The sequence below is a fragment of the Ovis canadensis genome, chromosome 1, assembly GCF_042477335.2.
Source record: "Ovis canadensis isolate MfBH-ARS-UI-01 breed Bighorn chromosome 1, ARS-UI_OviCan_v2, whole genome shotgun sequence".
Classification (NCBI taxonomy): domain Eukaryota; kingdom Metazoa; phylum Chordata; class Mammalia; order Artiodactyla; family Bovidae; genus Ovis; species Ovis canadensis.
Window position 1 is genome coordinate 125,137,397 of NC_091245.1, and position 16,346 is coordinate 125,153,742.

The following is a 16,346-nucleotide window of genomic DNA, read 5'->3' on the forward strand; positions in this document are numbered from 1 at the left end:
ACTACATGGGAAATGTGCTATTCTATTCCATTTCTTCTTTTCTACTGCCTGAGACTCACTAAAGTGATTTCATGATCTGCTAATTGACTCCAGGCTGTAATCTGTAAAACACTGATTTGGAGGAAGGCAAAGGCAACCCACAGGCGTGCATGCTTAGTCCCTCAGTCATGTCCGACCCTTGCGACCCCATGGACTCTAGCCCGCCAGGCTCCTCTGTCCATGGAATTCTCCAGGCAAGAATACTGGAGTGGGTTGCCATTTTCCTCCTCCAGGGGATCTTTCCCACCCAAGGACTGAACCTATGTCTCCTATGTCCCCTGCACTGCAGGCGGATTCTTTAATTGCTGAGCCATAGGGGAACCCCCAGAGGAAACCCACAGGCTGCTTCGTGTGAGACGGTGATTAAAAACAAAAATAGGGGGTATATAGCTTAGGATATGGAGTTTAGGAAGATGGCAATGACGACCCTGTATGCAAGACAGGAAAAAAGACACAGATGTGTATAACGGACTTTTGGACTCAGAGGGAGAGGGAGAGGGTGGGATGATTTGGGAGAATGGGAATTCTAACATGTATACTATCATGTAAGAATTGAATCGCCAGTCCATGTCTGACGTAGGGTGCAGCATGCTTGGGGCTGGTGCATGGGGATGACCCAGAGAGATGTTGTGGGGAGGGAGGTGGGAGATGGGGTCATGTTTGGAAACGCATGTAAGAATTAAAGATTTTAAAATTAAAAAAAAAAAATTAGCTAGGCAAACATGATGACGGACACCCCCGCCCCCGCCACCAACTGTCCTGGTCAGCTGCGGGGCTCTGCCCCTGCCCATTCTTGGCTGGGGCAGCCACGGTGGGGAGGGGGTGCCCGTGTGCCACAGCCGTGTCCCAGGTACCCTGGGAGCCCAGCCAGCCAGCAGATCGACGTTCACCTCACAGCAACCTGTGGGTTTCCTCTGCTTCCTTCCAGGTTTGTTTTTCCGAAGTCTGGTTCAGGACTTTTCGTGGGTTGTGAAATCAATTTAGTGAGTCTCAGATAACATCAGAAAAAAAAAAAGAAGAAATGGAGTGGAAAATAGCAGAGTACATTGTACATAGTAAGGATAAGTACTGACCTGTTTGAAGTGTGCAGTGTATGGCGGGCATGCAGTGAGTGGTATGTGTGTGGTATATGGCATGTGGGAATATGTGGGTATGTATATGTGGTGAATGGTGTGTGTGGTGTGTGTATTTTACATGTGCTATGGTGTATGTGTATGTGGTGAATGGTGTGTGGCGTGTGAGTGTTTGTGGTGTGTGTGGTAAATGGTGTGTGGGGGTATGTGTGCGTATGTGTGTGTGGTGAATGGTGTGTGTGGTGTATTTTATGTGTGGTATGGTGTGTGTGTGGTAGATGGTGTGTGGGAGTATATGTATGTATGTATGTGGGGTAAATGGTGTGTGTGTGTCTGTGGTGTATGTTGTAGGGGAGTATGCATGTGCATGTAGTGAATGGTGTATGTGGTGTGTGTATTTTATGTGTGCTATGGTATATGTATATGTGGTGAATGGTGTGTGTGGTGTAAGTTTTTGTGGTGTGTGTGGTAAATGGTGTGTGGGAGTATGTGTGTGTATGTATGTGTGGTGAATGGTGTGTGTGTGTGGTAAGTGGCATGTGGAAATATGTGGGTATGTGTGTGTGGTGAATGGTGTGTGTGGTGTATTTTATGTGTGGTATGGTGTGTGTGTGGTAGATGGTGTGTGGGAGTATATGTGTGTATGTATGTGGGGTGAATGGGGTGTGTGTGTGTGTGTATGTGGTGTATGGTGTAGGGGAGTATGCGTGTGCATGTAGTGAATGGTGTATGTGGTGTATTTTATGTGTTTATGTATATGTGGTGAATGGTGTGTGTGGTGTGTGTATTTTACGTGTGCTATGATGTATGTGTATGTGGTGAATGGTGTGTGGTGTGTAAGTGTTTGTGGTGTGTGTGGTAAATGGTGTGTGGGGGTATGTGTGCGTATGTGTGTGTGGTGAATGGTGTGTGTGGTGTATTTTATGTGTGGTATGGTGTGTGTGTGGTAGATGGTGTGTGGGAGTATATGTATGTATGTATGTGGGGTGAATGGTGTGTGTGTGTGTGTGTGTGTGTGTGGTACATGGTGTAGGGGAGTATGCGTGTGCATGTAGTGAATGGTGTATGTGGTGTGTGTATTTTATGTGTGTATGTATGTCTGGTGAATGGGGTGTGTGTGTGGTAAGTGGCATGTGGAAATATGTGGGTATGTGTGTGTGGTGTATTTTATGTGTGGTATGGTGTGTGTGTGGTATATGGTGTGTAGCAGTATGTGTGTGTATGTGTGGTGAATGGGGTGTGTGTGTGGTATATGGTGTGTAGCAGAATGTGTGTATGTATGTCTGGTGAATGGGGTGTGTGTGTGGTATATGGTGTGTAGCAGTATGTGTGTATGTATGTGTGGTGAATGGTGTAGGGCGCGTGCGTGTGCGTGTGCGTGCGCAGTGTATGTGATGTGAATGTATTAGGAAGTGATCAGAAGCGACTTTACCTCGAGGCTGATGGTGAAAATGTTCAAATACTGGATTATGGGAAGTCATTCTGTCTTATATTAATATGTGGTTTGGCCTGAACTTTGTATGAACTAGAACGGCCTGACTCAAGGCCTGTCAAACATACACAGCACATCTCTAACCATTAAGGTCAAGAATATCCAGTTTGGTGAGAGGATAAATGACTCCCTTCCTATGTGTCCATGTTAACACTCCCTTGAAGACAAGATTCCCTTCCCAGACACTAGGGCCCAGCCAGCTCACTGTATATGTAGTAAGCAGTCTCTTTTTTAAAAAAATTAAATAAAAAATTTATAGTTTACACAAGACTTTTTCTTTATGCAAACAGGGATTTTCTTTAAAAAATGTTATAGGGGGATTTTTTTCATCAGCTCTTCATACAGTACAATCCTTTTGTTGAACTAAAGTTACACTGACAATGAGTATTTATGGATTCAAAGCAGACTTGAGCTTCTGATATGAAAAATTTAGCATCCATTCTAGTTTACCGATTAGTTGCAGAAATGAAACATCTGTCCAGATTTACACAATTCTGTAAAAAGTTGTCTCTTTTGAAACCTCAAAGGAATGTTCCTTATTCTACACATCAATTTCTCAGAGCTTCCAAGAAGCTGCCTCCAGGGCTACCACCCTCAGTTTGGCTCAAATAAAACTTTCTTCTGTTCCTTATTAGAGACTGATTATTGATTATTTGCACCAATAAGGCAAGTGAACTTGAATTTTCAGGGCCCTAGCCACTTGGAAAGGCTAGTCCCTATTTTGTATTTGGAATGCTCTATTATTTTTTTAAAGAGGGGAAATCTTTGTTCTCCTCAAACGCTGGGCCTGTTTCCAGTTGGGCAGTAGCAAGCTTTACTTCCCACGTGTGAGTGCTAAGTTGCTTCAGTCATGTCCGACTCTTTGTGATCTCTCAGACTGTAGCCCGCTAGGCTCCTCTGTCCATGGAATTCTCCAGGCAAGAATGCTGGAGTGGGTTGCCGTGCCCTCCTCCAGGGGACCTTCCTGACCCAGGGATTGAACCAGCATTTCCTGCATTGCAGGCAGATTCTTTACTGCTGAGCCTCTGGGGAACCCCAAAGGAAACATGATTCTCAATTTTTAGGTTGTGCATTTCTTTTGAGTCATAAAGCCCAGGGAATGCCGCACTTTCAGGAACATAGCTAACACCACATTGAGTACTGACTTGCCCCTCTGCTGTGTGCCTGCCACGCAGCACTCTCCAGACACTCTTGCTCCATGTGGGCCTTGCTGCGCAAGCCTGTCACGTGCTAAGTCCTCCCCTCACTTCAACCCAGAGTCAGGAACTGCTGGGGAGGGGGTGTAAGATAGGTTCAAAGATGTGTTATCTTTTATACCACACAGGAAATAGACTGTGTACTAACTGTAAGTGGAAAGTAATCTTAGATAATGGTCTAAAACTTTTCAAAAATTAACCAAAAAATGTAATTTAAAAGAAGAGTCAGATACTGTTATCACCCTCCTCATTTTACAGATGAGAAAACAAAGGCCCAGAGAGGTTAAGTAATTGGCTCAAAGTCACACAGTAAATAGTCAAGCCAGGATTCTAACTCTAGGGTTTGGCTCCAGAGTCCCCTTTGTGGCCACAATGTAGAAGACATTTGATGGTTAAATGGGTTGTTAAGAGAACAGAAAATGTAAAAGCTGTATATAACCTAAGCTGATCTTTAAAGAGAAGATTTGGGTGAGCCCCCTGGTGGCTTCCCTGGTGGCACAGCTGGAGTGCGGGAGACCTGGGTTCAATCCCTGGGTTGGGAAGATCCCCTGGAGAAGGGAACGGCTTATCCACTCCAGTATTCTAGCCTGGAGAATTCTATGGGCTGTATAGTCCGTGGGGTCGCAAAGAGTCAGACACGACTGAGCAACTTTCACTTCACTTCACTTGGCTGAGCCCCCAGATGGGGTGGGGAATGGTAGGTGGCCTGGGGGCTGGGGAGAGCTGGCTTGCTCTGCGAGTGCCACTGTGGAGCTGGATGGGCTTCGAGGTAGCCTGGAGGTGGGGGAGCTCCAGGATGGAAGATGGGGCTCCAATGGGATGTGCACAGTGTGTGAGAAGTGGGGAGACAGGGCTCACTTGGACATCAGAGAGGAACCCCCACCCCCGCCCCCTGCAGGGCACTGGTGAATCAATATCTCAAAGCACAAGTTGTGAGGCTGTTTGCTGTGGATTTTGTGATGGAACCATTGAGCCCTTCATCTTCTGCCATGATTCTTTCTGAAATGCTCACAGGGCTTTTTTGGTGTGAGCAGATTGCTCTGACAGAGCTCAGAGAAATCTAAGGATGCAGGCCCAGTAGGCTGACCTCAAAGTTCACGACAGTGACAGGTCTGAGCCCATCACACATGGACCTGCAAAAGCACAGGGGTCCTAGCCGACTTCTGAGGTCTAGAATGAATGGTTGAGTGAATCAGCCTTGATTCAGTGCTCCCCTCTCATTTCATTGGAACTGCCCCTCGTACCACAGCCCTGAGGGTTTAGAAAGAAAGTGGCAACCCACTCCAATACTCTTGCCTGGAAAATCCCATGGATGGAGGAGCCTGGTAGGCTGCAGTCCATGGGGTCACTAAGAGTCAGGCACGATTGAGCGACCTCACTTTCACTTTTCACTTTCATGCACTGGAGAAGGAAATGGCAACCCACTCCAGTACTCTTGCCTGGAGAATCCCAGGGACAGAGGAGCCTAGTGGGCTGCTGTCTATGGGGTCGCACAGAGTCGGACACGACTGAAGCAACTTAGCAGCAGCAGCAGCAGGCCTGCCTCTGGACCCAAGCTCTAGTTTTTCATCTTTTTTATTAATTAAGTTATTTATATTGTGGGCTGGGTTGGGTCTTAGTTGCAGCACATGGGATCTTTGTTGTGGCAGGCAGGCTTAGCTGCCCTACGGGATCCAGTTCCCTGACCAGGAATAGAACCCTTGTCCCCTGCCTTGGAAGGTGGATTCTTAACCACTCAACCACCAGGGAAGTTCCCTAGCTTTTCATCTTTTATAAAATTTAAGCTCTACCTCCAATGTCCTGATGTGCCCAGTAAGTACAAGTAGTTCAGTTCAGTTCAGTCACTCAGTCGTGTCCGACTCTTTGCAACCCCATGAATTGCAGCACGCCAGGCCTTCCTGTCCATCACCAACTCCCGGAGTTCACTCAGACTCACATCCGAGTCTGTGATGCCATCCAGCCATCTCATCCTCTGTTGTCCCCTTCTCCTCCTGCCCCCAATCCCTCCGAGCATCAGAGTCTTCCAATGAGTCAACTCTTCGCATGAGGTGGCCAAAGTACTGGAGCTTCAGCTTTAGCATCATTCCTTCCAAAGAAATCTCAGGGTTGATCTCTTTCAGAATGGACTGGTTGGATCTCCTTGCAGTCCAAGGAACTCTCAAGAGTCTTCTCCAACACCACAGTTCAAAAGCATCAATTCTTCGGCACTCAGCCTTCTCCACAGTCCAACTCTCACATCCATACATGACCACAAGAAAAACCATAGCCTTGACTAGATGGACCTTAGTCGGCAAAGTAATGTCTCTGTTTTTGAATATACTATCTAGGTTGGTCATAACTTTTCTTCCAAGAGGTAAGCATCTTTTAATTTCATGGCTGCAATCACCATCTGCAGTGATTTTGGAGCACAGAAAAATAAAGTCTGAGACTGTTTCCACTGTTTCCCCATCTATTTCCCATGAAGTGATGGGACCGGATGCCATGATCTTAGTTTTCTGAATGTTGAGCTTTAAGCTACCTTTTTCACTCTCTTCTTTCGCTTTCATCAAGAGGCTTTTAAGCTCCTCTTCACTTTCTGCCATAAGGGTGGTGTCATCTGCATATCTGAGGTTATTGATATTTCTCCCACCAATCTTGATTCCAGCTTGTGTTTCTTCCAACCCAGCGTTTCTCATGATGTACTCTGCATATAAGTTAAATAAGCAGGGTGACAATATACAGCCTTGACGCACTCCTTTTCCTACTTGGAACCAGTCTGTTGTTCCATGTCCAGTTCTAACTGTTGCTTCCTGACCTGCATACAGATTTCTCAAGAGGCAGGTCAGGTGGTCTGGAATTCCCATCTCTTTCAGAATTTTCCACAGTTTATTGTGATCCATACAGTCAAAGGCTTTGGCATAGTCAATAAAGCAGCAATAGATGTTTTTCTGGAACTCTCTTGCTTTTTCCATGATCCAGTGGATGTTGGCAATTTAATCTCTGGTTCCTCTGCCTTTTCTAAAACTAGCTTGAACATCAGGAAGTTCACGGTTCACGTATTGCTGAAGCCTGGCTTGGAGAATTTTGAGCATTACTTTACTAGCATGTGAGATGAGTGCAATTGTGCGGTAGTTTGAGCATTCTTTGGCATTGCCTTTCTTTGGAATTGGAATGAAAACTGACCTTTTCCAGTCCTATGACCACTGCTGAGTTTTCCAAATTTGCTGACATATTGAGTGCAGCACTTTCACAGCATCATCTTTCAGGATTTGAAATAGCTCAACTGGAATTCCATCACCTCCACTAGCTTTGTTCATAGTGATGCTTTCTAAGGCCCACTTGACTTCACATTCCAGGATGTCTGGCTCTAGATTAGTGATCACATCATCATGATTATCTGGGTCGTGAAGATCTTTTTTGTACAGTTCTTCAGTGTATTCTTGCCACCTCTTCTTAATATCTTCTGCTTCTGTTAGGTGCAGACGATTTCTGTCCTTTATCAAGCCTATCTTTGCATGAAATATTCCCTTGGTATCTCTAATTTTCTTGAAGAGATCTCTAGTCTTTCCCATTCTGTTGTTTGCCTCTATTTCTTTGCATTGATCACTGAGGAAGGCTTTCTTATCTCTTCTTGCTATTCTTTAGAACTCTGCATTCAGATGCTTACATCTTTCCCTTTCTCCTTTGCTTTTCACTTCTCTTCTTTTCACAGCTATTTGTAAGGCCTCCCCAGACAGCCATTTTGCTTTTTTGCATTTCTTTTCCATGGGGATGGTCTTGATCCCTGTCTCCTGTACAATGTCACGAACCTCATTCCATAGTTCATCAGGCACTCTATCTATCAGATCTAGACCCTTAAATCTATTTCTCACTTCCACTGTATAATCATAAGGGATTTTATTTAGGTCATACCTGAATGGTCTAGTGGTTTCCCCTACTTTCTTCAATTTAAGTCTGAATTTGGCAATAAGGAGTTCATGCTCTGAGCCACAGTCAGCTCCCGGTCTTGTTTTTGTTGACTGTATAGAGCTTCTCCATCTTTGGCTGCAAAGAATATAATCAATCTGATTTTGGTGTTGACCATCTGGTGATGTCCCTGTGTAGAGTCTTCTCTTGTGTTGTTGGAAGAGGGTGTTTGCTATGACCAGTGCATTTTCTTGGAAAACTCTATTAGTCTTTGCCCTGCTTCATTCTACATTCCAAGGCCAAATTTGCCTGTTACTCCAGGTGTTTCTTGACTTCCTACTTTTGCATTCCAGTCCCCTATAATGAAAAGGATGTCTTTTTTGGGTGTTACTTCTAAAAGATCCTGTAGGTCTATAAAACCGTTCAACTTCAGTTTCTTTAGCGTTACTGGTTGGGGCGTACACTTGGATAACTGTGATATTGAATGGTTTGCCTTGGAGACGAACAGAGATCATTATGTCATTTTTGAGACTGCATCCAAGTACTGCATTTCGGACTCTTTTGTTGACCATGATGGCTACTGCATTTCTTCTGAGGGATTCCTGCCCACAGTAGTAGATACAATGGTCATCTGAGGTAAATTACAAGTAACCTTATGGTAAACTAAGTACACTTTTAGCAAAGAATCCTCAGATCCCCTGGAGAAGGAAATGGCAACCCACTCTAGTATTCTTGTCTGAAAAATCATGTGGACAGAGGAGCCTGGTGGGCTATATATAGTCCATGGGGTCACAAAGAGGCAAAGCTGAGCACCATGCCTACTTTTAGCAGAGGATTGTTCTTTTCAGGTCGTATTTGGGATATTAGTAGTGAAAGTGAAAGTGAAGTTGCTCAGTCGTATCTGACTCTTTGCGACCCCATGGACTGTAGCCTACCACGTTCCTTCATCCATGGGATTTTCCAGGCAAGAATACTGGAGTGGGTTGCCATTTCCTTCTGCAGGGAATCTTCTCAACCCAGGGATCGAACCCAGGTCTCCCTCATTGCAGGCAGATGCTTCACTATCTGAGCCACCAGGAAGCCCCTGGTAATGGTGTATTTTGCATAAAGTCTCTGATACATGGAGGCATAAAGCCATGTATACAGAATCTTTCTAATGACATTTGTTTGCAAGGAACTGATTGCTTAGTAAGATGATTTTGGAGGCATTTGTCATCCTTAAGATAACTCTTTAGACTGTGTAGACCACAGTTTAAGGTGGCAGGGTGGGACCCAAGGTGGGTCTAGGGACCAGTTAGCCTGACCGCCCAGGACACCTGTCCCTGCCTTTGTTCCCTCTCAGAGGCTCTGAATTAAGGGTGTGTTATTGGACAGGACTCCATTCGCCTGGGGAGCAAGGGTGCTCCATTGTAGGCAGGTTGCTATTGTCTAACTGCAGGATTAATGAGGCCACCCCAGGCTCAGTGAAGCTTCTTGTGTCACCCCAGGCTAGCCAAGCAGCAGAACTCTCCCAGCCTTGAGGGGAGCAGGGGTGGGGAAGGGGGAATCGGGAGGGAGGAGAGAGTCCCTGAGACTGGGCTTGAGGATGTCCAGAGTGGCGCTTACCACCCTGGCCTTACCATCTGCAACTCCCCATTTGGTGAGTCAGGAACCTGACTGGGCCTCTGCAGATGACCGCCAGCTGCCCTGCTTATGTCCTGAACTCACTAACTTTCTTCCACGTCTTTAGATACGAGAACTTGCGTGGCTTTCCTAAGAGTGACTGGGTCTGGGCTTTCTATTAATTTGAGCGCACCATTGATGCTTGCCAATATGGCGGTGGGGAGAAGACCTTTGAACCACAGGTTCATCATTATGAGAGTAAAAACAACATAGGTGATTTAATTTTTAGAGAGCAATGAAAATTTTAATGCACATATTTATTTTTAATATATATTATGTGGGCTTCCCAGGTGGCCTTAATGGTGAAAACCCACCTGCAAATGAAGTACGCTGAATAGATGCAGGCTCAATCCCTGGGTCGGGGAGACCCCCTGGAGGAGGGCACGGCAACCTGCTTGTATTCTTGGCTTAAGAATCCCATGGACAGAGGAGCCTGGCAGGCTACGGTCGATAGTCACACCGAGTCAACTGAAGCGACTTAGCATGCACGCATGCATACGTCATACAAACAAAATGAATATGTAATATGTAATATATATAAGATATGGTCTTCCCTGGTGGCTCAGCAGTGAAGAATCTGCCTGTAATGGAGGAGGTGCAGGGGATGTGGGTTTGATCTCTGTGTTGGGAAGATCCTCTGGAGAAGGGCATGGCATCCCACTGCAGTATTCTTGCCTGGGAAACCCCATGGACAGAGGAGGCTGGTGGGCTACAGTCCATGGGGTCACACAGAGTCAGACACAACTAAAGTGACTTAGCATGCATCCATATATAATACACATGTAATGTATAAAGAGATATAGTTTAATAGTGTATAAAAATATTAAAAGTATTTTTCAGTTCAGTTCAGTCACTCAGTCATGTCCGACTCTTTGCAACCCCATGAATCACAGGACGCCGGGCCTCCCTATCCATCACCATCTCCCAGAGTTCACTCAGACTCATGTCCATCGAGTCAGTGATGCCATCCAGCCATCTCATCCTCTGTCGTCCCCTTCTCCTCCTGCCCCCAATCCCTCCCAGCATCAGAGTCTTTTCCAAGGAGTCAACTCTTCGCATGAGGTGGCCAAAGTACTGGAGCTTCAGCTTTAGCATCATTCCTTCCAAAGAAATCCCAGGGCTGATCTCCTTCAGAATGGACTGGTTGGCTCTCCTTGCAGTCCAAGGGACTCTCAAGAGTCTTCTCCAACACCACAGTTCAAAAGCATCAATTCTTTGGCGCTCAGCCTTCTTCACAGTCCAACTCTCACATCCATACATGACCACAGGAAAAACCATAGCCTTGACTAGATGGACCTTAGTCGGCAAAGTAATGTCTCTGGTTTTTAATATGCTATCTAGGTTGGTCACAACTTTTCTTCCAAGGAGTAAGCGTCTTTTAATTTCATGGCTGCAATCACCATCTGCAGTGATTTTGAAGCCCAAAAAAACAAAGTCTGACACTGTTTCCACTGTTTCCCCATCTATTTCCCATGAAGTGATGGGACCAGATGCCATGAACTTCATTTTCTGAATGTTGAGCTTTAAGCCAACTTTTTCACTCTCTTCTTTCACTTTCATCAAGAGGCTTTTTAGTTCCTCTTCACTTTCTGCCATAAGGGTGGTATCATCTGTATATCTGAGGTTATTGATATTTCTCCCGGCAATAACAAAACTGAAAGTGGGGTGGCTAGCTGTTATGGGCTGAACTGTATCCCTCCCCCCACCCCACTCCACCCCGCTCCAAATTCATATGTCAAAGTCTGAACCCCTAGGACGTCAGAACGTGACTGTGTTTAGAAACAGGGCCTCTGAAGAGGTGATTAAGAGAAAATGAAGTCAGTAGACTGGGCCCTAATCCAATACAACTGGTGCCGTGATAGGAGGAAGTTAGGACACGCACAGGGAAGCCCCCGTGAGGACTCACGGAGTAGACAGTCATCTACAAGCCACGGAGACAGACCTCAGGGGAAACCAACCCTGCCAACACCTTAACTTCAGACTTCTGGCCTTCGGACGGAGCAAATAGATATCTGTTGTTGAGACCGCCCAGTCTGTGGCGCGCCGTCTGTGCAGTCTGGCCGGCTAAGTGGCCATCTTGTTGGTGTCTGTAGCATCCTTTAAGCTAGGGAAGGGCTCCCTCTGCTGTGTTAAACACCAAATGCCCTGAAAACAATGCATTTCATGTTTGGACACCATAGAATTAAGAAGCAAGTATTTAGATGCTTCTTTTCAGCATCCTTTATAGAATCAAGAATATAGAATCCTCATCCAATTCTTTGGAGAAAGCAATGGCAACTCACTCCAGTGCTCTTGCCTGGAAAGTCCCATGGATGGAGGAGCCTGGTAGGTTTCAGTCCATGGGGTCGCTGAGGGTCGGTCAGACTGAGTGACTTCACTTTCATGCATTGGAGAAGGAAATGGCAACCTAGTCCAGTGTTCTTGCCTGGAGAATCCCAGGGATGGTGGAGCCTGGTGGGCTGCTGTCTATGGGGTCGCACAGAGTCGGACGTGACTGAAGCAACTTAGCAGCAGCAGCAGCAGCAGCATCGAATTCTTTACAGATTCCTTCACCTCGAAGTTCAGTTCAGTTCAGTTCAGTCACTCAGTTGTGTCTGACTCTTTGTGACTCCATGAATTGCAGCACGCCAGGCCTCCCTGTCCATCACCAACTCCCGGAGTCCACCCAAACTCACGTCCATTGAGTCGGTGATGCCATCCTGCCATCTCATCATCTGTCGTCCCCTTCTCCTCCTGCCCTCAATCTTTCCCAGCATCAGGGTCTTTTCCAATGAGTCAGCTCTTTGCATGAGGTGGCCAAAATATTGGAGTTTTAGCTTCAACATCAGTACTTCCAATGAACACCCAGGACTGATTTCCTTTAGGATGGACTGATTGGATCTCCTTGCCATCCAAGGGACTCTCAAGAGTCTTCTCCAACACCACAGTTCAAAAGCATCAGTTCTTCTGTGCTCAGCTTTCTTTATAGTCCAACTCTCACATCCATACATGACTACTGGAAAAACCATAGCCTTGACTAGACGGACCTTTGTTGACAAAGTAATGTCTCTGCTTTTTAATATGCTGTCTATGTTGGTCATAACTGTTCTTCCAAGGAGTAAGCGTCTTTTAATTTTATGGCTGTAGTCACTATCTGCAGTGATTTTGCAGCCCCAAAAATGAGTAGGGGTGCTATTAAAATATTCAGCAACTGGGGGTGGGGGGTTTTCCTATCGTGTCGGCTGTGGAGGAAGGGGTGGGGAGGCCCTGGGGGAGGGGCTGGGTGGCCTGGGCAGGCTCTCGGATGGAGTTGGAGGGAAAGACTATGCACCAACCCCTTACGGAAGATGTGGCCGTTCGGGGTGTCCATTGAAGATCAGTTTGTAATCACATAAAATCTTTTTCTAGTACTTCCTTTATGAAACTGCAAATCTTTAACCTAGGTAGTGCTCCTAGAAATAGTCCTCAAGCAAGTACTCTTTACTATGCAGGAAATCACTGTCTGGCCATGGTTTGTGATTGTTCAACACACATTCCTTGTAAGTCAGATTCATTTTAGTGACTTCACCCTCCTTCTCATGGACAAGTTCTACAAATGAGACAGCAAGTCTGGAGTCTAAGTCAGGTACATCACAGTTAGAGGGTGAAAGTCTCCATCCCTTCCATCGCTATAAAACAGAGGGCAACCCAAGCAAATTGTGTTCCCGAAAGCTACCAAGAGAATGGAAAGATCAGCCCCTAGACTGGTATCACATGGTAGGTGTCCAATTAATAATTTTAAAATAAGCGAATAGTGACCAGACTCCATGAAATGGAAACGGTTGGCAGCCTGTGTTCCAAGCATGGGTGGTCACTTGGCTGTTGTAGATTATTTCTGCAAAGTGAGAGTTGTCTTCTGTTGTTCAGAGAGCAAATAAGAAAACAGAGGGTGAAAGCCCAGAACCTGTCCAGGCTCGGCCTCCATGACCCTGTCTGATACGTAGACTCAGCATTTCGAATAGGGACTGCCTGGCATGCCCAGTCTGCGTGGAGTGAGGAGTGTGGTCAAGCTATTCTCCTTAGAAGGATAAGGAAGCTTCTAATGAGTCCTGACTTGAGCCTCCCATCCGTTCCACCACCCACGGATTCAGGAAGCCTTTACTGAGCGCAGCTCACATGCAGGAGTTACGGCAGTAAGCATGACAGACACACATCCTTCTTTCTGGGAACTTACATGCTCACGGGGAGGACAGTTACACGCACACACGTGTCGTAATCGTGATGAGGCGAACTAGGGAGAAATACAGGGTGACATGAGCCTGGAAAAATGGGAGCAACTTCCAGCTGTGAGGGACTGGGCAGGTTTACCGGAGACAGTCGTCTCTAAGGCAAGGCTTGGGAGGGGAGGCAGAGGGGTTGCAGTGTGGGGAAGCCTTTCACCTTGGGCAATTGTCTAAGGCAGCAGCTCCCTCAGAGCAGACTCGGGAACGGCACGCGGGGCTCGAGGCCACGTGCGGGAACGTGGGTTTGCTCAGTCCCCGGGGCGATGCCCATCCTTTGGTTGTCCTAGTCCAGAGGAGATGTCTTTACCAAACTGGCACAAGGGGACCTTCGGGCTGGCGGGACCTGAAGCCTGGTTCGTTCAGGGAACTGAAAATACGACGGGTCACAACGGGCTAAAACCTCTTGGTCAGTTATCAGGTGCTCCTCATAGATAACAGTCCTCATCTTTTTACATGTCCTGGACTCTCTGCTCAGGTAAAGCCCTGCTCCAACCACTGACCTTACCCCTTAGGGAGGTATCGCTTATTTCCCTGCATAAGCTCTCATCTCCCCGGCTGCTGCTGCTGCTAAGTCACTTCAGTTGTGTCCGACTCTGTGCGACCCTATAGATGGCAGCCCACCAGGCTCCCCTGTCCCCAGGATTCTCCAGGAAAGAACACTGGAATGGGTTTCCGTTGCCTTCTCCGCTCATCTCCTCTAGATCCAACCAAATGCCTAATCTGCTCACATCCCATTAAGGTCACCTGAGACCTGGGTCTGTTGCTGCCATCACCCTATGCCCAGCACACAGCACATAGAAGGTGTTCAGCTAAATGTGTCAGCTGAATGAATGGATCTGTTTTCAAAAACACGGGGACCTCTCTATGGGAACAGCTGTGCCTGAATGCAGGCTTCATTATAACATGCATTTAGCACTCACTTCTGTGCACACTACTTGCAGTCATCAAAGGGGATACATACTCTTAATTTCTAACATTCCACCTCTCTGGGGCTTACATCAGTCCTCCAGATGCCACCAAAAACAAAATAAAGCCATCTCAGAAAACAACGCGCTGACGACCGGGCTGTGGATGCTGCAGAAACAACCGTTGGTACTCTCTGTCCTGGCTTATTAACCCTTATTTTATGAACAGTGATAACTGATATTCACTCTCTGTTGTCCTAGCTTCCTGCAGAATAGAAATTGTAAAAGGAAAGCCTGGGTCATGGGTCGAAGAGGGGAAAGAAGGAAAAGAGGAAGCTAGCAGGGTTAGACTCTTGGATGACATTGACAGACAACAACAAATTGCTAATCTACCATCATCATCACTGGGGCTTGAGAAAGATCTTACCTGGTTCCAAGCAGAGTTAGCTCAGACACAGCTGCTGCTGTTGGGGCCCTCAGAACAGTACTCTCTCAGCGATACGTGTCTTGTACACAGTTCTGTTTTCTGTTCTAGTTCATCCTCGGTCGTTGCCTCTTCAGCATGACCATTAGCTGCCCGCTGCCCTGGCTTCCTTCTGTTTCCTCCTTCTCAGCCCTAACCTCCGAGACAGCATGGAACTGACACATTCTGATTGCATGCAAAAAAAGATCTGTATACCAACCATCAAGCCACCTGATGCAAAGAGCCCACTCATTGGAAAAGACCCTGATGCTGGAAAAGACTGAAGGCGGGAGGAGAAGGAGACGACAGAGGATGAGATGGTTGGATGGCATCATCGACTCAGTAGACATGAGTTTGAACAAACTCTGGGAGATGGTGAAGGACAAGGAAGCCCTGCCTGCTGCAGTCCATGGAGCTGCAAAGAGTCAGACACAACTGAGCAACCGCACAGCAGCAACAACCATCAAGCATTTGGTTCTCAATTTCTAATTAGCTGTAACTTGGTGATTACACAATCTTGAACAGCATAATTTCCTCTGAGTATAAGAAGAGATGCTTAAAACAGAAATTTTTTGCTTATGCCATTTTTCTTTTTCTGGCATCTGCCTGTGGTGCAGCTGCCATATTTTAACTTCTCCTTTCTCAAAGGGTCAACTCAGGGCTATTGCCTTGTTCCTTCTGAATGTGTTCCCACTTCTACCCGCTATCCAAAGTTCACCGGTACTTCCCTCATCCCCTCTCTGCCAGGCTCCTTCCTTGGGCTCTGTCCTAAGGTAACTTCATTGCTGCTTCAAAGATGCCAAATCATCCCAATTTGCATAATTTCCGTTTTCTGCACATAGATCATACTTTTTTTTTTTAAACTAATATTTGCTGCTGTTGTTCAGTCAGTCAGTTCATTCCAACTCCTTGCTGTCCCATGGACTGCAGCACGCCAGTCTTCTCTGCCTTTCACCATCTCCTAGAGCTTGCTCAAGCTCGTGTCCACTGAGTCAGTGATGCCATCCAGCCATCTCATCCTCTGTCGTCCCCTTCTCCTCCTGCCCCCAATCTTTCCCAGCATCAGGGTCTTTTCCAATGAGTCAGCTCTTCGCATCAGGTGGCCAAAGGATTGCAGCTTCAGCAGCAACCCTTCCAGTGAATATTCAAGGTTGATTTCCTTTAGGATTGACCGGTTTGATCTCCTTGGAGTCCAAGGGATTCTCAAGAATCTTCTGGAACATCAGAGTTCAAAAAAAAATCAATATTTTGCTAATATTAGTAAAAATTCATAATTTTACTAATACATTAGAAAATATTTAGTTTCTTTGTCTTTATGTGCCCAGTATCCTATAAAGCGTAGTCAGAGAGATAGACTGGAAAATCCAGTCTTTTCAACTAGAGTCATCTC

At 46.3% G+C, this 16,346-nt stretch overlaps 1 protein-coding gene across 2 annotated transcripts in view; it reads right to left on the reverse strand.

Moving 5' to 3' along the window:
* Positions 1 to 15,096, reverse strand: part of IFNAR2 (interferon alpha and beta receptor subunit 2) — a 72,953-nt gene extending 57,857 nt beyond the window's left edge. The window contains exon 1 of one of the 2 annotated variants that reach the window (XM_069549058.1): positions 14,921 to 15,096. The gene's annotated coding sequence lies outside the window, so the exon portion shown is untranslated. The remainder of the gene's footprint in view (positions 1 to 14,920) is intronic. The other variant, XM_069549067.1, reaches the window with a different exon arrangement.
* Between the last annotated feature and the right edge of the window lie 1,250 nt (positions 15,097 to 16,346).